This window comes from Sapajus apella, unplaced genomic scaffold, assembly GCF_009761245.1.
Source record: "Sapajus apella isolate SASKATOON/1434 unplaced genomic scaffold, GSC_monkey_1.0 scaffold14, whole genome shotgun sequence".
In the NCBI taxonomy this organism is placed as follows: Eukaryota; Metazoa; Chordata; class Mammalia; order Primates; family Cebidae; genus Sapajus; species Sapajus apella.
In genome coordinates, this window is record NW_022436954.1 from 22,771,333 (window position 1) to 22,792,509 (window position 21,177).

The window sequence follows — 21,177 nt, forward strand, 5'->3', positions numbered from 1 at the left end:
AAGTACTGGGAATACAGGCATGAGCCAACTGGCCCAGTCAAAAAATAAATTGTTTTAATGAAATTAATTCACGCGTCATTATGTGGGACTATACAGGCAAGCTTGATACAATTATCCCAGAGGATATTGTGGTCCCTGTGTAATACTATCGGACGTGAAAAAAGATTTATTTCCAGGATTTATAACACAGAATAAAGACGAAAACCTTAAGTATGTATTGTGCTTCAATAGAGTAGTCTACAGTCTCTTAAATCCAATTAATAAACACATTCATATTTTTACTTTTAAGCAAAGTTACTGAATTTGCTCTATTTGCTGTTTTGTATTTCTGATTACAAGATGCTGTCCCCTGCTGTTTGCTAAAGATTACGCCAGCTACAGTCACGAACATACAGTGAAATAAGGTGATAGTTTTGTTTAATGACTCATGTCTACAAATCAGAGAGGAACAAAGGTAGAACTCTGCATGTCCATAGAACAAATCTGGAATGCTAGCACTGTGCCTCCTCTTCTCCCACGGCCTGTCATTTCAAAAAGCATTTGTCCTCCCCATGCCTTTGGTAACTAGATCGGCTAATGGGGAGGGTGGTGGTGTCATATTATTGCTTCTAAAAGAGCTTTTATGAAGATTTTTACTTGAATACATACTCTGTCATTGTTAACAGCACCTGGCAACCTCTACTGCATACATATCTATAATGATGTTTTTTTTCAGCAACAATTTGGTTTGCATGTGTACTTTCATGACAGTTAGCTTGTTTATCACTTATTCCAATTCTCTTTTGAGTAAGGTCATTCAGTGACAAACGTGGAATTGCCATCCTCTCAAACAGTTACAAATTCATGCCTGGCATTCAGGGAAGAAAATGACAGCCTGCATGTTGATAACTGACACAGAGGTGTTCCCATGTAAGCCACACCTAGATGTTATAGAAGAATTGGCCTTGAGGAGATCTGGGTTCAAATTCTGGCTGTGTCATTTTCCAAGATTGTGGCTTTAAGCTTCATCCCTTCCGTCTTCAAAATCTCTCGGGGGTTGTTCTGAGAATTAAATAAGGTGATATATATAAGAAGTATAACCCAAAAAATGCTACATGGATTCTCAATAATTACTCGTTCGATCTAAATATAAAAATAAAAACCACTCGACTAATTCAAGGTCATATAGTGTGAACGAGTCAGTGATGTGGGTGAAGGTACTGCTGGTGGGGAAGGTTAACAGGAAAGGGAAGCTATTCCTTTTTCCTTTTAGCCAAATAGTACTTATCTGTCCCCGCTGCTTTGTCTAATAGATTAATTCATTCTGATAGTATTAAAGATGTCTGGTAGATAGCTAATAATTAGCTCTGAGAAAAACAAATCATTGGTTCTTCCTTTGCTGTCAAAATCCCTAAAAAGAAAATTTTCATTTCAAATGGCTTCTAGCTTACTTCAGAATCAGAGGATAGGTTCCTTTGAAGCTATCGAGTGCAGCTAGTGAATGTACTTTTAATCGTTTATTAGTGGATAAACTGTAATTGGCATATAAGGGTAAGAGCTTCGAAACACAAATTAAAGTCAACTGTCCACTGGTGTTTTGAATCAATCAATGCAGCATTCATTTAAAAATAGAAGCAATGCCATTAACCCTCAAGAAATTCACATTTTGATGTAATTCATAAGATCAAAGCTCTCCAGAAAGATGGAGAAATTACAATAAATCACAATCCATGTGTAAGGACAAGTCTTTCCCCTTGCATGTACTGACATCTAAAATGCACATTACAGGATGCTGTTTTTTAATTTAATTTTATTTTTTTATTTTTGAGACGGAGTTTCGCTCTTGTTACCCAGGCTGGAGTGCAAAGGCGCGATCTCGGCTCACAGCAACCTCCGCCTCCTGGGTTCAGGCAATTCTGCCTCAGTCTCCTGAGTAGCTGGGATTACAGGCACACACCACCATGCCCATCTAATTTACTGTATTTTTAGTAGAGACAGGATTTCACCATGTTGACCAGGATGGTCTACAATCTCTTGACCTCGTGATCCACCCGCCTCAGCCTCCCAAAGTGCTGGGATTACAGGCATGAGCCACCGCGCCCAGCCCCACAGCATGTTCTTAATATGCAAAGAACATTACAGATGTATTTTTTTTTTTTAACCCTGAGCAAGGAAATATGCATGTACACTAAAGGGAACAGAAAAGAAGAAAAAGCATTTTGTATGAACTGGGATATGCTTCTGATGTTCTCTTAATAAACCTTTTCTCCTTTCTGTCTAATGCTACCTTCCATTATGATTTACTCACTTTCTTTAAAACTTTTTTTAAACCAAGTACATATCCTTTTCTCTCAAAAATAAAATCAGCACAAAGATCATGACTTTGGGCACACAAAACAGAAACATTTCTTTAATCTATCCCATATATATAGTATTGTTTGAATTATCATCCCTAATTTGATTTATTTCATTCATATCTCAAGGTTACATACATAAATGACATAAAGTGAATGCCCATAGGTTACTGAAAGGGCCTTATGATAATTATACGGTGGAGAAAGAAACCAATACAAATATAATATTAATAGCATTATTTTGTTGTCTCAGTCCTTCTTTCTAAGGAGAGCTAGTGAATTCAAAATGTGCCAACGATTTCTCTAACGCAAGTTGATGGAAAAGTCCACATCCTGGAGCAGGGATGTTGGAATTGAGTTGTCAAGCTGTCCTGGATGTCTTGTACAAACTGAACAGGCCAATTTACTGCAACACTGCATAGGCTGAAGGCTACTATCTGGCCTTTACAGTTGCTTCCTCCTGGTGAGATTATCCTGCTCGACCTCAGCCTCCCTCCCCAGTAGTTTTTAAGCTACTCAGGATTCTTTCTGATGAGCGTATTCTTCTTCTTCTTCTTCTTTTTTATTTTTTGAGATAGAGTGTTGCTCATGTCGCCCAGGCTGGAGTGCAATGGCTCACTGCAGACTCGGCCTTTCGGGTTCAAGCGATTCTCCTGCCTCAGCCTCCCGAGTAGCCATCACATCTGGCTAATTTCTGTATTTTTCCTAGAGATGAGGTTTCATCATGTTGGCCAGGCTGGTCTCGAACTCCTGACCTGGTGATCCACCCGCCTCAGCCTCCCAAAGTGCTGGGAGCTGTGAGCCTCCGCGCCCATCTAAGTAATAGTAATACGTTAATCCTCACCTTGAGACTAGTGTGCTTGACCATAGAGAGCAGAGGCTCTTCCCCTGCAATCTGAAACAACAACTTTGTGTGTTTGGCGATAATTTTGAATCTTAGTGGTGGTTTGCTTTTAATGTCTTTCCTCTTTGTAGCTCAAAACTCCTGGATTTCTGGATGAAAACAGGCAGGGTTTTCGAGAAAAAACAAAACAAAACTGACTTCTCCCACACAGCCTGAATTTCTTTGCCTATTGCTAACCTCCCAGCGTTGGGGGTTTGCTTTGAGACTCAGCTGTTCCAGCTGTGCCCTCCAGGTGGCAGCAGTGCCACACCTCAGAGGCTCCAATCCCCTCTTCCCTGACTTCAAGTGTTAAAGCAATTGACCAATCAGTGCTAAGATGATGGGAGGTAATTGGGTAATTGTATTTTACTGATCACAAGCAGGGAAAGGGAAAGGAAAAGGGGAAGGAAAGAGGGACAGAGAAGGGAAGGCGACTGCAGTCCGAAAGGAGCTTTTGAAAGCTAGGACCCCAAGCGTCCGGACGTGGCACTGGCCGAGAGAGAGCCTAGGCTGGCGAGAGCTGCCGCCGGCGCTGGGAGAACATTTATTTGGGAGAAAAAGAGGGAAGAGAGCAGAGGGAGGGGGGGAAGAGAGTTCAAAGCGAAGTGGATGGAAGGGGACTGGGGTTTCTGCCGCGCGGGGAGCCGTGAGCCGGGGCGATGGCGCTAAGGACGGCGCGGAGCAGCTGCGCTCCCGAGCACGCGTCTCCTCGCAGAAGACTAGCAGGCGTCGGGAAGGTCTGCGCCACCGGGAACCAACTTGTGGCTCCAGCACGTACCCAACGCAGCTGGAAATGAGATCAAAGCTGCAGTTGCATTTCAGAAGGATGAGAAGAGCCAGCGATTAGGGTTTTTTTTTTTTTTTTTTCTCCCCATTTTGTTCCTTTTTCTTTTTTTTTCTTTTTTTAAATTTTTAGTGTGTGTGTGTGTGTGTGTGTGTGTGTGTGTGTTTTAATTTGCCTACCCCCCTGTCAGTCCCCTCACTTCGCCCTCCCCATTTGAAATAAAAGCCCCAGTCTCAACTTGAGCGCCGCGGTGCCCCGGAGCCACGGCCGGCTGATGGAGGAGAAGGGGGCCCGGGGGCTGGCTGGGGCCACCCGCGAGGGACCGCATCCCGCGTCTCCCCCCTGATCCCGGCCCCGACCGCGGAGTTCTGCAACACCTGGAGGATCTGGACCGGGTGCCGGGGGTGGGGGCGGCGACAGAGGAAGGAAAGGCACCCCAGCCTTAAAAAGATTTTTTTTTAAAAGTAGCCGGGGGGAGGAATGGGTTTCTTCTTGACAGCTGACGGAGCCTTGAAATTTTCCTCCACTACCTCCGCCCCCGCCCCCGCCCCCGCCCCCCGCACTCCATTTAACGTGAGATTATGAAATTGCAGAGGCGGTGGAGGGAAGGAGACAGGATATAACCGGAGTTTGGAGGGGAGAGGAGAAGGTGGCTGGCCGGGTGGCTGAAATCAAAAATTCAATTGCGCACTGGGTTGTGATGAGAAATCTAATCAGATCTTTGGCGAAGGGGCCGGCTGGAAGGATGGAGAGTTGGGGGGAAGTTGCTCCCCAAATTCTTCGAAGGGGAGGCTGGGGAGAGGAATTGACGATGTAAAAGGAGACTTTTTTTTTTCTTTTCCTTTTTTTTTTTTTTTTTTTTTTTTTTTTTTTGGTGCTGGTGGTGGTGGTGGTGGCTGTTGGGTGCCTTGCAAAAATGAAGGATGCGGGACGCAGCTCTCTCCTGGAATCGAACGCAGTGGATAAACTGATTGTGCAAGAGAGAAGGAGGAACGAAGCTTTTTCTTGTGAGCCCTGGATCTTAACACAAATGTGTATATGTGCACACAGGGAGCATTCAAGAATTAAATAAACCAGGGTTAGACCCGTGGGGGTTGGTGTGTTCTGACATAAATAAATAATCTTAAAGCAGCTGTTCCCCTCCCCCCGCAAAAAAAAAAAAAAAAAAAAAAAAGGATGATTGGAAATGGAGAACGGAGGATTCACAAAGAAAAAAGTATGTTCATTTTTCTCTATAAAGGAGAAAGTAAGCCAAGGAGATATTTTTGGAATGAAAAGTTTGGGGCTTTTTTAGCAAAGTAAAGAACTGGCTCTGTGGTGTTTTCTTTTCTTTTGAATTTCCCACAAGAAGAGAGGAAATTAATAATACATCTGCAAAGAAATTTCAGAGAAGAAAAGTTGACCGCGGCAGAATGAGGCATTGATTGGGGGAGAGAAACCAGCAGAGCACAGTTGGATTTGTGCCTATGTTGACTAAAATTGACGGATAATTGCAGTTGGATTTTTCTTCATCAACCTCCTTTTTTTAAAATTTTTATTCTTTTTGGTATCAAGATCATGCGTTTTCTCTTGTTCTTAACCACCTGGATTTCCATCTGGATGTTGCTGTGATCAGTCTGAAATACAGTGAGTGACCCTTATTTTCTTATTTATGTGTGAAGAAAATGTCAGTTGATTTGGTGTTCTTGGTCTCTGTATCCTCTCTCTCCCTTTGTTTTTGTTTTTTGTTTTTTGTTTTTTTAAGAACTAGCTATTGGGGGCCAGAAATTAAGGGAATGGGTGGCCCACACATTTGCTTCCTCAGTCTCTGCTCACCGATAAGCCCGTTTGCTATAAGGATGCAGGTTGACTGCATCCTAGGCAGACGCCTTTGCAAATGTTCACCAGGAAAAAAAAAGCTCCCCAAGAAAGCCGCTGCAGTGTGGGGTGCTAGTGCTGTGTGACTGACACTCTAGAACGCATTTAAGTTGCTTGTCAGCCCCAGAGTTAGATGCACAAATGTTTAGCTATTGGAAATCGAAGGGACTCAATTTAAATTTCATTATTCAACCTGACATTGCAGATCAACAGAATGTATTAACACAAAAATATGACAATAAACCAAGCAGTTGAAGGGTGGCTTCTGGCTGGTGCGGGGGTGGAGGGAGAAAGGGTGGGCTTCCAGGGAGGAAGCTGGTGGAGAGAAGCGGCTGTAGTTTCCACAATGACTCTTGCATATACATGCCCAGATGTGGTCTTCAGATTACCAGGGTTCACACCAGTGCTGAAAATGAAACAAGGGGGACCTGCATCTCTCCAACTCCACCCCCTTCTAACTGAGGACTTCTTTGGATTACAGAGAGGCTGTGTATAGACTGTAGAGGGCTTGAGCGGTCGCTTGGGTTTTGCCAGAAACCTTTCCAACATCACCAGTTCACAGCTCCTTAGAAAAAGGAAGAAATCTAGTGTCCTGTGTTAACTTAGAAAAAGCAGCTGAAGAAGAGGTCTGTGTCGAGCACTGATGCTTCTCATGTGCCAGCTTTGTCTCGGCAAAAAGAGGCCGATATAAAAACTAAAGCAGAAGGTGGAAAATGCTTAAAAAGTCTGAGCGCCTGTAGGATCACCTCCCCTCCTCCCTCCTCCCCCACTGAGGCCAAAGTCATGGAGCTGGATTTTTTTACAGAACTCTTCCCCTTCACTCTTCTCTATTCCTCTCTGGGGCCTTCTATCAGAATCATAGACTCATATAACTTTAGAGCCGGAAGACTCTCCAGAGATCTCATGTCAATAAAAAAAGGAAACTGAGGCCTAGAGAAGCTATAACTCTTTCATCAATGGCCAAACAGCACGAGACAGGTGACTCACACAAGCCTCAGAACAACCAGGCAAAAGTCAGTTTGGGATTCAAACTGGACAGGTATATGTAGCATGTCTACTCCTGTATTTTTAATGCCATTTTATGAGGAACGGTCAAAGGAAGACACATTGGTCCTGAGAGCTTGAAATAAAACTTCTGCCAGTCTAGACCTCAAGGGTTACAAACTCCAACATTCATTTTCTCTCTTCCCTTCCTCCCTTCTTCCCTCTCTCCCTCTTCTTTTCCTCTCTATAGCATAGTTTAGATAATCCTCGCTTGAATGTCATTAAAAAAAATAATAATAAGATCCACAACTCTGACATATCCCAAAGGAGATGAAAGGCAGCATTCTCCTGGGTCCCCTCTTAGTGTTTAATCCTGTGAGTGGTGGTCCCTGGAGAGTCATTAAAGAACTGTAGAGTTCGATTTATATTAGAGAGGTGATAATAGAAACCAGAGATACCCAGCTGAAAGCATCTGAGCCTGTTCTTACACTCACATCATCTATTCTTATCCTTTTCATTACTCCTTAACTAAACTAGCCTACAGCTGAGCACTTCTCTAATTTATTTTTCTGGGCACATGTTTCCTGTCGGAACACAGATCAGGGAATAAATTTACCAACCTATGAAAATAATTGTGCAAAATGGTTTTATTCCCTGAAATCCCCATAGACTTGTGCATATATTTCCATAGTTCTCTGCACTTTTTAAAATATTTGTTTGTTTGCTTGTTTGCCTTGTTTTACATTACCACAGTTAAGTCACCATTTGTAGACATGGAATGACTCAAGTTATCTTAAGTTCCGGCTCAGCTGGAACCTAGCACAATGACAAAAAGTCAGAAGAAAAACATGTACTTTGATGCTTTTTCACTTTTATAGTTCAGTTTCTGGCTTCACATGGGAAACCCAGCCTTGAAATTAGGTTTGAGTCTCCCCGTTGGAGATTTTATTTTATATATATATATATATATATATATATATATATATATATATATATATATATCTTTTGTTGACATCAGATTTCTTGAGTGCTGCTCTAATTAGATCTGTAAGCACATTTCTCTCCTTGATAGTGTCACCTCCTTCCTGTACCCTCCACATGTAATGTACACATGCAACTTTCCTAAGAGACAGAAAGGGAGAGAAGTGAGGAGAAAGAGAGAGAACCTGTTCAAAATTTTGGTCTGAAACGTTTCCTCCCACCCCTTCCACTTATGGAGATAATGGGGCATCTAAGGTGTCATCATCTTTCATACTGGCAGATCATTTCAGCAGCTCTATGGTTAGGAGCCTATGGCCCGCCTGGGGATTAATGCCTTTGATTTAGTAGTCAGAGTTGGCGCTGCATTTTGGTTAAGTACTGATTTGTTTTAAACTGATTTGTTCAAAAGCCCTGCATTTGTTCATGTACTGTTCAGAGAATTAGGGTGACAGAGCTGGAAACTTATTTCATCGGTGGATGTCAGGGCCCAAGTTGGTGCCCACTGAAAGACATTTGAGTAAGCAGTTGTCTACCAGGATCTGCTGAGGACCCTGTGCCCAGAAAGCTGCGGGGTTTTACAAGTTTTAAAGTTACCTTTTCAAATATCTTCTAACTCAAATATAATAGCTGTGCCCTTTGAGCAATACTTTTAATTTCCCTGGCTCTCAATTGTCTAGTCTGTGAGATGGGAATTATAATATGTAATTTGTCAAATTGTTTTATGACTTAAAAGTAGTGTTATGCAAAGCTGAAAGCATAATGGGCTAAGGATGGCTGTTAGTTACGGTTATTCTTGGATTAACGTGGATTAATTTCCTGAGAATAACAGTCTGGCTAAGCATTTTAACAGGTTGAGCATCTATACATGAAAAATAGGGATTGTGAAACTGACCTTACAGTAGTTGCCAGGATCCTCATTTGAGGTCTTATCAAGACAAATTGGCTCAATCTATTATTTTAGATATAAAGTGCTGCCTCATACTAGAAACTGTACATTCTGACTTTCTCCTAAAAGTATAGAAAAATGAATCTCAGCAAAAATCATACTTCAATGAAATCTTACAGGGAAAGAATGCAATTAATGCACTGTGTGTGCTTTTGGTCTAAAAGTTGAATAAGAGAGCTCTGGTATTTTAAATGTGTCATTTTAGCCACATATTACATAGTCGGGACCTGGATGTACAAAATAAAGGCAAATGTCTATGCAGTTATATAATTTAAATTATATGGTCTAAAATTCTATTACTAATATTAAGGCCCCCAAAACCACAATTTGGATTCACAATTCTAGTCAAAATGAATGCTCTGTTCATTAAACAAAATATTTGCTTTGTGATAGGCTAAAGACTCGTTAGAATATATAGAATGATGTTTAATGCAGACATACACGTCATTGTTTACATGTGGGATTCTTCCCACACCAGTGGTTTTCTAAGGCAGGCAGTCATGGTCATTGCTCATAATTTCATTCTCTACAGTAGCAGCCCTGTTCTCTATTTCCTTAATATTCTTCCAGAGACCTGTTTTGCCCTTAAGAGAAAAGGAGTCCTACTGTAGTAATTGTCATTCTTAATGTCTTATATGTGGATGCTAATAGTGCAGTTAGGCTTGAGAGATACCCATTGGCTCTCACCTTTCTTTTCAATGAAAACAATTTGAAATCTGTGTGAATATTGGAAAAGCATTTGAAAGTTGACCATTTTCATTGACCTGTAGAAGAGATAGAAACTGTCTATCAAAGTTCTTGCCATTTGATAAATTTTACTTCTTTGCATGCTTCCTAATGGTGAGTAAGAAATTAGGTGAAACTTGGACTCTAGCATCTTAAGTGAATTCAAATACTCAGCTTCCCACTGGGTCACGTGTGTTACATGCATCATTTAACCTCTCTGAGCCTTTTTGCTTATCTGTAAAACAGAGGTAATAACAACCGCATGGAACTGACTACTGTGAGGATGAGATCAGATTGCATATGTCACGCACAGCAAGCATTCCATAAATGCATATTTAAATGGATCATCTCTGATTTTAGTTTAGATCTGCAGAAAAACAGATATGAACTCCATTGGAGGGAAGCTGTTACTCTAAGTTCACATTGGCATAGATTAAGAAAGAGAAATATATAGACGGGATTATGGTTGGAGTAACATATAAATAGATATGACCATTTTTGGCAAGGTCCTGCCTTTTTAAAACGTATTTAGAAGTGCCTTACTGAATGCCATTCCCTCAGGAAGGATTGAAATATACTTTGTGAATTGTGGAAAATATACTCTGTGTCCATGTAAACTTTGGTTAGAATGTGAAGTACTTTATAATGCAGGCATAAGAACATGAATGATCCATAAATGGTATTTCAGAAGATTCCCTAAGAAGGTCAGGAATCTGTTGCATCTCTCTTTTCTTCAAAATAATTTTTATGGAGAAACGTTTATTTGACCATTGAAATTTAATTAGGCTGATCTTGTGGCTGTGACAATGTGCTTATACCATTTCCTGAATGCAAGGGTTTTGTTATGTCCTCAGTCCCTCAGAAGAATGACTAGAAAATAGTATGCATGCAATAAATATGGCTTGAATGAATTTGGTTTAAGAAACACCTCCTCTACATATTTGAAATGCATTCACATACAAGAGTGTATGCAAACACACATAGGCACACACATATATACTAGAAGCCTAGCTTTTGGGAATTTATAGAAGCTTAATAAGAAAAGCCAATGAGCATACTAAGTACACACACACACACACACACACACACACACACACACACACACACAGAGAGTAACATTAAGTTGCTTCCTTATGTTGGAAAACCTGAGGTCTGAAAGTTACGTGATGCAGTGTGTCATTATTCTTGGTGTTGCCATTAATGAACTGTGACATTTTGTGCAAGTCACCTTACCTTTCTAGGTTCTATATTCTCTCCTGTTAGATCCAGTAAAAACTTAGGTTACTTCAAGCGCTAAGATTTTAGGATCCTGAGTTCATAATTGACTACCCAGGAATTTAGTATTCCCAAGAATTAAAAATCTATAATTATTGATCTTAGGAAGCTAGTTATTAAAATGTGGAGAAGAATCACATAATATTCTGCGAGAAAGGCAGAATTGTGTTCAATGGCAGATATGTGGGTAAAAAGGTGAAGGAAATGCTTATACAGTTTGAAGGGAACATACTTTGAGATTTGGAATAGACAAACCTTGGATTTTGACTTTGTTTCATCACCTATTAGCTGGGGTCCCTAAATTTGTCAATTAACCCTCTTAATCCTCAGTTTCCTCGACTGTAAAATTGATTATTTTTTTGCATTTATTTTGGGAGCAATAAAATGTCTAAGTATTTGGCACATGATTGGCACTCAATAATTGCTAGCCCACTTCTTTGAAATCTTTGGTTATTTCAAACAGAAATGGGAACATTTAACATTCAAGATTCTGTGAGTGTTTTGCTTTACTTTTATGGAGTATATAAATAAAGATTTCCTGCCAACTTTACTATCCAGGTTGGTGATGTTATTTTTGATCATGGTTTTCAGTGTCAATCAAATTCATAATGAAGTCTAAAAATAATGAAAAACTTATGTAAAGTTAATATACTTTTCTTTCAACTTTGGCACAGGTTTATGATAGCTTTCTGCACTTATGCAAGCTTTCCACACTTCCAGGGTTTACAAGTATCTAGTAGTCCCTTCTCATCTGCAGTTTCACTTCTGGTGGTGTCAGTTACCTGTGGTCAACCGAGCAGAGAGTTTAAGAGAAGGAGACTACATTCACATAATTCTATTACAGTATGTTGTTATAATTCTTCTCTTGTATTACTGTTGTTGTTGTTTCTTACTGTGCCTAATGCATAAATTAAACTTTATCATAGGTAGGTCTTTATTGGGAAAATTGTAGTATACATAGGGTTTGGTACTATGAGTGGTTTCAGGCATCCACCGGGGATCATGGAATGTATCTCCTGCACCAACAAGGGGGCACTACTGTAATTTAATAAAAACAGTAATAACTACCATTTCTTGAGCATTTGATATGCACCAGGCACTGTTTTGAAAATATAACATGTATTTTTTTTCCTTTATCTTTACTTAGACAGCAGAAACACAAAAAGGCTAAGTAATTTGTCTAAGGTTATACAGCTACCAAATGGTGAGGCTGGAAATAGAAACTGCATTATCTCCTGACTTTAGAACCCCAAATCAGAATCAGTAAAGTCAAACTTGTTGACTTGGTAACAAATAAACACAGCAGTTCACTATTTTGTAACCTGGCACTCCATCTGAATGTGCTCACTGGGCTTGAGCTGTCTATAGTTTCCCTTCCCCCTGTTTGGTGGAATGAAAGTTCTACAGCTACATAGGTCCCATATACCTTCCATATATTTGTCGGTTCTCAGTCATTTCCAAGTGTGCCCTTAAGAAGAGAAGTGACTTCTAAGAAAGACTTAGGCAAAACTGTCTCAGTTCATTGAACATATCTAATGGACAGATATATTTTGCACAATGTTATAAGGCATCTAGAAATTCATAATTATATGAGAAATATGATCAATGCTAATAGTAAGTTTAGAGTTTAGATAACGATATGCTATAAACCAGATGAGGTTCTAATTGTGGGGACCCAACACCTGATATCAGTCCTTCTTGTGTTGGATCTTTCTGTAACACTATCCCATCACCTGCCTCTGGCTTCCTGAAATTCTTCCAAGGGTCCGAGACACTCCTCATCGATCACTTTCTTTATTGATACCATTTCATCTTCCTTCTGTTTTCCTGCTCTTCGTAAAAAGTGAGGGCTTCCCCTTTTGAGTCACTTCTACTCCCAGTCTCTCTGCATCCCTGAAAGACATTAGTTGGGGTTTTTTTGAGAGATGAATCTCAAATTCTGGCTAACGTATATATGCTGAAGAGTCATAAGTGCCCACTGCCAGCAAGATCCCACTTAATTACCTGAGTCTCCTACAAGCCTTGCAAACTTAATACACCATCTGTAACTGGTTATTTTTTCTCCAGAAACCATGATATGCACCAGGCATTGTATTGAAAACACAACATGCTTTTCCCCTTCAATCCTCACTTAACAGAAACAGAAACTTGCATATTGAGAGTTTTAAATGATATCAATATCTCTTTCACCTCCCTCCTATCCAACCAGTCATCAAATCCAATCTGCTCACTGTCTTACAGTCTGCTTTGGTCTGTCTTGCTATGGCCTTGGTCCAGATTCTACCATTTCTCTCCTAGATTGTCTTGAACTAGTCTTTCTGGTACAGTAATGCCAACTTTTCCTCATATAGTTCATTACTTGTTCTTCCTCTAGATGTATCATCCTAACAAGTAATAATGAACATCCTCTTTATATTATAGAAATATGTTTTTAGAGTGAAATCTAGACTCTTCTCAACAGCACAGTCTAGGCAGCCTATTCACACCCTCTCCCATCTGCTGGCCATGCTAAATGTTTTAGTCCTCTGGGTTCATGCCAGGCTGGTTTGATGTTGAAACTAGTAAGAGCTAATCCATTTGCCTAGGATATGGTCTTCATATGTCAAATCTCAGAGCAAGTTACCTCCTTTGGGAACATCTTTCCAAGCTCCCCTAGGCCCACTGATCTCTATCCTCTGTACGCAAAGCTTTTGTTCATATATTTGTGGTAGCTCTTACTATTGTTATATGTATTTGGCAAAAACCCACTAAATTGGGGCTTCTTTTAGAATATGAGACTCATCTTAGTCAGCTGGTCATCTCCCACATCTAACTAACATAGTGCATAGATGTTTTCAGTGTATTTGGGGAGAACTAATAAATGAGTGGCCTGATCTAACACATCTTTAAGGTGAAGAAATTTCTTTACTTCAGTTTATGATATAGGTTGCTATTTTCCCAATTTTTTTTGTTAAGATCAAGTTTTATTATTTTTCCTGTAGAGATCCATTTTTCATAACTACTTTGCATAATGAAACATTGTGATTTGCTTTTGTATTTTTACCAATAGACAACATGTACCTGGCAGCCCTCATTCTTTGACGTTCACTAGATGGACATTTAAATCAAATGATTTGCTATAAACTGAGCCAAAAGCAAAGGTGCCCATAAATGGACAAATACAACGAGAGATTGAAAAAATATCCCCCTAATAAAAGCACCTTCATTAAAGATAGAAAATAATGAGCTGCAATTGTTTTTCACAACTTGTGAACACCTGGCTTTGTGAGAGCCAGGCATACATATATTCATAGTCGTAATACTTTGATTCCATGCTACAGAAGGATATTTCCTCTTTTCTCTCCTGAAGGGCAGTAGATAACACTGGGTTACATGAAGGAAAGTGGTACATGATATGATACTATTTAATTACGGCTTAATTTATCTTGCAATTTTGAAGAGAAATGTCTTAAATATGTTGAACTGGAGTATTTGGGTTTTCATATTAATAGTTCTTTATTAATAGTTCTATATTGTTAATCTCTAATAATAGCCACTGATAAAGCATTAATAGTCATGCTTCTTCATGCTTTAAAAATCTAGCTATTTCTTTTAATCCTTTCAACAAGTTTTAGACCCAGAACCTCCAAAGGAATTATTTCCTGATCATTAAATTACTTATGATAAAGTGTGAGGAGGTATGCCAGGGAAGCTTTTCTTTCCTTCTTTTTTTTTGTGTGACGGAGTCTCACTCTGTTGCCCAGGATGGAGTACGTGGTATGATCTCGGCTCACTGCATCCTCCACCTCTCAGGTTCAAATGATTCTCCTGCCTTAGTCTACAGAGTAGCTGGGATTACAGGCACATGCCACCATGCCCAGCTAATTTTTGTATTTTTAGTAGAGACGGAGTTTCACCATGTTGGCAAGGCTGGTCTCGAACTCCTCACCTCAAGTGACCCACAAGCCTTGGTTTCCCAAAGTGTGGAAGATTTGTTTAGAAGAGCCCTGATGAGTTTTCTCTTATTTCTTGCCAAACTACACAAACTGTTGAGACAACACATGTGGACGACCTCCCGAGACAACCTCTTGGGAGGGGTCCATTTGCTTTAGCTCATCAATTTTGACCAAGCCACACTGACAATGTAGGAGAATTTAGCCATGCAATTATGTGTATATTCATTGCTAAAGTAGGAGTGTGTGTAGGGGTGGGGATCCACAGATTTTAAAAACAGAAAGCCTTTTTCTGATGATGACCGATACAGTTCCATAATTATTAAAATAACCTGTTATTGTCGATGTGGTGCTGCCTAGAATGAGTTGACTGATTTATTTGTGATCCTTTAAAAGATATTTTATTGTCAGTGCAGCTGATCATTTTTGTTTATATTAATCTAAAGAACTATAGTACTAAGGAATTTATTTTCAGGGCAATAGATGTATTTTCTTTCAACGAATGATTTGATGATGATGATGGGAACTTCAATAACTAAGATATGAATGTTTTGCAAAAGATGCATGACACTTGAAAATGCAGAGACGTGCCTCTCCTAAATGATTTTACAGCTGAATCTGAGCCAGATCTCAGAGTGTGCCGATTTTTACAACCTTGGAAAAAGAGAGAAATTGAGAAAGAGATTGGTGGAGAGAGCTTTTCCTGTCGTGGCTGTTCTAATCCAGGCAGAGAATGCCCTCAGCTTAGTTAGCTGATCTCTAGAAAGGCTCACCTCAGCAGAAACCAGAGTGTGTGTGTGGGTGAATGAATTCAAATACACTATAGGGAGGGATCTAGAGGACTCCGGTTTTTACTAACTGAAAAGGCAAAAAGTCAGAAGCCACCCTAAAAGAGTTAACACCTACACAGTGGTGTTCAGGAAGGCAAGAATGGAACTATGAAGGCTTTCTCTGTATTGTTTGAACGTTGCCATGGCAATAGTTTCCTGCAGAAGTTACATGTTTTTCAGTTCCCCAAAGCAGCAAGCAGCCTTTCCCTCTCTTTCTCACCCTCTCCGCATCCATCCCTAGCTGCCTCCATCCTTAGTCCCCCCCATCCCTTTTCTCCTCCCTCTGTCCTTTCTTTTGTTCTCAAGTCCCTCAACCATTCTCTATTAACAACAGAAAACTCCAACTCCAAGAGGTCGCTTTTAGGCAGAATGCGAGTCAGACATATAGTCTTCTATCCGGGGTTCTGTTTTCCCCCGTCTGTTTATGTATTAAAGACCTAATTAGACGGAAGCTGTGGATGGAGGCAGGGTTGGGGCTTTCCCTTGTTGGTAGGACACAGAACATATTATAATGGTTGGTGTTGTGGTGATATGTTAATTGGATCGCTTCAGGCAAGTGCAGAGCAGCAGTCTCTGACAATTAGAAAGAACAATGACTTTACTATGAGTGAGCCCACTCTCTTAACCAGTGGAAGGATTAGCATGCATTGCAGGTCTCTGGAAGGTTCCTGTAGACCCCGAGAGAGATCTGCAGTTGGAAATGCCTCCTGTCTCTTTACAACTACACTGCTACCTCTCCTTTAGCTTACTTTCCTCCCAAGGGAAGAGGAGTGAGAAGATAGTAAGATATTTGGTTTACTGGGCTGGTGCAGGACCCTGTCACAGACCTAAGCCATAGGATATATTGCAGGGATGTTAAGAAGAAATCTTTGCCTGCTTAATGCACATGGCCAGTGAATTGTGAAATGGGTCTCATTAGAGCCTTTCATATCCCGGCATGTGCCAAAGTGCTTTGCCGGCACAGCGCCATCACTTCAGGTCCAACCCTTCTGCTGTTCACTGCAGCCAAGAAGGGACAGAGACTCTGTCTGTATTAAAGCCTTCAGTCCCATCTCTCTCTGTCTACTGTTCATTGTTAAGACTCCTCTGGGCCTTTCAGTCCAGCCAGGAACAGGAATGAGGCCCAGAGTATCCCCTAGGTGTTTATAGAGAGGAAATATTAAGAATTTTGAGCATCACAGATGGATTTCAGGCAGCCAGTGGGTGCTGGCACCCAGATGTTTCCTCTTTTTCCCAGAGCTGGCACCAAAGCCGTATCTAGACTTCCCTGCAAATATGCACAGATACTCACCTGAAAGAAAGGATGAGTAGTTCAGGACCGAGTCAGTCATCAAGGACTTACTTGTTAGATAAAAAGGAACACTTTACTTTTTCTCAGATTCACACACCAAGGATTTTAAAATGAAATTATATTTCCCAAAACATAGTCCCATGAGTAATACTAATAAATGCCATATACTGAGTACTGTGTAACAAGCACTGTGCCTGTCTCTAATTTAGAACACCCCATGAGTCTACAAAGTTGATGACCTAACAGCACAGACGTGGGATCCGGGCTAGTAAGAGCTCTGTTACTTCTTAGATCTGTGGTTCCAGGCAATTTACTTATTCTTCTGAACCTCAGCTTTCTATGTATGATATGGGCGTGATTATAGTGCAGGATTATGGTGAGTTAGATTTGAAATAATTCACATAGAACTTGGAGAAGAGTGCTTGGCACATGAAAATACTCAAGCTATTATTTGTAAAAAGAGACGTTTCCTTACAACGATATTGTAAAATAATTATTAAGCATGTGCCTCCAGAAGAAAGGTGTTAAAAGTAATTATGGGCACATTGTTTAATAAAAATGGAAATATGGCATAAGAGAATGAGTTTCGGAATTCGGAATGGTTAAATTGCTGATGTTTTCCTTACAACTCTATAGTTTAGAAAGTGGAATTGATAAGATCCATGAAATAGCCTTGTTGCATTTATTCTCGGCAGGTGATTTTTATCCATCCATATTCGAGTTTTGTTTTGGGACTAATCTCTTAACCTGTCTCTGTTGGGATGCCTTGGATTTGAAATAAGAAGGAAAAAGTCTAGCAAGGTTAAGCAAAAAAAAAAGAGAATTTACTGACACATGTAATTGAAAAGTCCTTCAGTACATGGAGTTCAGGTGTAGTTTGATCCAGATGTTCACAATGTCACAGGGACTCCTGCTCTGTTTTCCCTGTATTTATTTTGACGTAGTCCTCTTCCATGGGCTATTTTAATCAAGCCATTGTTTTATATTCCCTCAAACATCACCATAGAAAATTCCACAGTTTTGTCCCAGCACTCCCAGTGAGCACCCTGAGATCGAAGCTGATTAGATTAGCTTATGTCATATGTCCACTCCTCAACCATCATTGGCTTTAAGGGACGGCAGTATAGGGTCAGTCCTTCCCAAATGGAACTCAGGGGCTATTGAGAGGTAACAGGAATTAGGTGCTGGAGACAAAACCACCAATATCTATCATATATCTGGTGGTAGAGGGTGGGAAGGACAAGTTACTGTGTTTCACAAAGTAACTTGCTACAGTGATTAATTTTGTTTGTAGTTCTCTGTAATGCTACATTGTATACGGGTATTGAAGGTTTAATAACTATTTAAGGAATTTGGTTCTTCCAGCAAATCATCTGGCTGCAGTGAGCAGTTTTTCAGTGGAACAACTTCATCTGCATTCATGCTATTTTTGCATTATTCCTCTCATCTCTTAGAAACAGGTCTTGGTTCCTGAAAGAGAATTTACAAGTTCTTTTTTCGAAATGAAGAAACAAAAGCAAAAACAAAAGAATCCTCTTCAGTCAATAACAGCTCACTGGTAGAGGATCTTTAAAACGCCTTGAACACCCACACTCCTGGTCACTTGTCCCAGCCATAGATGTGCTTCCATCAAGCTTTGATGTAATCTAATTGTCGTTGCAAAGGTCTTAGCAGTGCCATGGGCTACTCCAGTTCTCTCCGTTCTGCCTACCCAGGGATGGTGATCTAGGCCTTGTGACACGTCTCTTTCTTCTTCATAGGCAATGTGAAGGAAACAAATATCTGTCTTTTGGATACAAATATTTTTTAAGAAGCTCTGTTCAAAGTACATGACTGCCTTCCAAGTTCAAGGACTTATCTCTTTTGAAGTCTTAATACTGTGTGTTCCATATTGGGAACACTGTACTTACTTAATTCATACTTATGCAGCGACATGCTCAGAATTGAGAATCAAATCAAGTTCATTATTTCTCATAAAAGCTATTGGAGAACAAATATCTGGTGAAGTAGGTTTTTCCTGGAAAGTTAAAGCAATGAAGAAGACTGCCACGTTTTTGAGTACCTGTTTTATGGTAGCAATAGTAGTGAGTTATTTTATATATTTTATCTCATTGTACCCTTATGATAACTGCAATCATAACAACAACAATACATTAAAAAAATCAGTGATCGGTAACATTTATGGAGGGGTTGCTATGAGCAGGCACCTACTAAAGATTTTACCTTTGTAAAGACATTGAAACCACAAGCAAATAAGTAGTAAGCACCCTTTGCAAAGGCAAGAAAGGGAAGTTCAAAGAAGTTCAATGACTTACCCATGTCACAGAGAAAATAAATGGCAAAAATCTACTTTGAACCCTTGCTCAACACAGTGGTTTTCTTCTATGCTGGGCCGCCTCTCACATGGGACTACTTACTTCTACCACTAACTAATAATAATAATAATAACAACTTGATACTGGATTTCTTTAAGTTTAAAGAAATAACACTGAGTAAGATCTGTAACTCTTTCCTTAACCTTACTGCTTTTTATCTTTTCCTTCTCTTTCCCCCTTCTTCTTATCCTGGGTGCTCTCAGTTCGATAATCTGTTATAGTATTTTGTCTCTAATTTGACCAGGACAGCTACCCAGCCACAACTCTGGATATTTGAAAGTAAAACTTTTTCTGCATCATTTATTTTAAATATATCAACCCTTTGATCACCACAAATAAACCACAAGGATCTTTAAGGAGGCCTTACAGTTTATCTTATGTTGGGAAGAGTGAAGAAACATTTAATATCCCAGTGGTCCCTGGCAACTGACTTTGCAAAGTCTGTACAGATGTTAGTTGTCTGGCAGGCCTTATTCCTTAAGATGTGGTGATACTAACAGTCACAAGCTTAGCTGCATAAGGCTGTAACACATATTTCCTGTCTCAGTGGTTATCCATCAGAAGACATCCTCCTCTGTATATAGAACAAGGAAACTGGGCCTTTTCCTCTACAGCTCTTAATGCTCTTTTCCCTACCAGGATAGTACATGGGAGAGGCATGAAGACATAGAGTGATCTAGCTCTGGAATACTGTCATTGCTGCCTTTCCTATGAAGGTACTAAACAACATTGCCATTTTCAGCTTATCTGGGCATTGGGCCAGATGCAAGGCAATGCCCCCCCCAATCAGTTTACTTACTCTTTCAGCATATAGCCCTGTAGTTTGCTTATGACACAGACACTGCAGCAGCAGTGTAGACAGGCATGACACAGCGTGATTGCAGAATCTGTGGACACAAACATTTGCTCGCTTGAACGCACACACGCATGTGCGCGTGTACACACACACAAACACACACACACACACATTTGATTCCCACCAATTTATCTGTGTCCTGAATTCGCACGTGAATTCTCTTAAAGGGCCTTCTCAAGATGTGTGCCACTTATCTTTGTCTGTTATTCAAGGTACAAGGAGAAGAAGTCCATATTGAGGCAATACACTATAGATTCAGGGCATGGTTTGACATCTGAGAATGATTTGCCTTATTGCCTGCTCCATGTTTGAGTGAACACCTTCTGTACAAATAAAAGTAGCTTTAATATCAGTTGTGGCTTCTTATCCCTAAATCTAAGACTTTTTAAAGACAAATGGAAGAGGTTTGGTGCTAGTCACTATTGTTTGCTTTGTCTTGCTTCCTACTGTCTCTAAAATATGTCCCTTCCCTATTTTAATTCAGCATTTAGTACTTATCAGGCCGAGGTAACTGTAAGGTAATCATGCCCTGATTTGCCCTTCTCCTTCCAATCTGTCTTTATCATGTTATTTATCTTCCAAATAATCACAACACACTGTTTTTATGCTGTTCTACTAACAAACTTTCACTTGTAAAATATATGCCAGCCCCGTAACCAAAATCTCCTTCAGAGAGCCTCTATATCTCAGCTCCTCCTCTCTCAATTGCAACATGTATTTCCTGGCTATGTCATATGGGCTTTTATTTCCAATATCTTGTTTTGCATGGATAATTGTTCCATGTGCTGATTATTTGTTCCTGCTTTTAGCAGGAAGGCTCTCTGAGGTCAGCCATTTGACGTACACCTCTGGGTCCTTGCCTTCATGCCTTATGTATAGTGGATACCCAACAGATGCTTTGTGATTGGAAAGAGTGTTCTTCACAAGCTTCCAACTGCTGATCTTAAAGTTTTTAAAAATTCAAATGAAATTGTGATTTTTTGGTTAGATTTCTATTAATCTTTCTAATAGATAGCCCCATAGACTCCACTTGGGGCCAGGCAACCTTCATTAGGGGAACCCACCTAGCAGTGTGTTGACTTTGAAATAAAAGCAACTCTCTTTTGCTGAGTTTCCTGTGGTGT

The 21,177-nt window shown here is 40.1% G+C and overlaps 1 protein-coding gene across 13 annotated transcripts in view; it reads left to right on the plus strand.

Annotated features, from left to right (window-relative positions):
* Positions 1-21,177, plus strand: part of LRRC4C (leucine rich repeat containing 4C) — a 211,957-nt gene that overhangs the window by 29,000 nt on the left and 161,780 nt on the right. For 8 of the 13 annotated variants that reach the window (XM_032282282.1, XM_032282286.1, XM_032282289.1 and 5 more), the window contains exon 1: positions 3,503-5,626. The exons of the other annotated variants lie outside the window; for them this stretch is intronic. The gene's annotated coding sequence lies outside the window, so the exon portion shown is untranslated. Of the gene's footprint in view, positions 1-3,502; positions 5,627-21,177 lie in introns of those variants that run through there. 13 annotated transcript variants of the gene reach the window in all.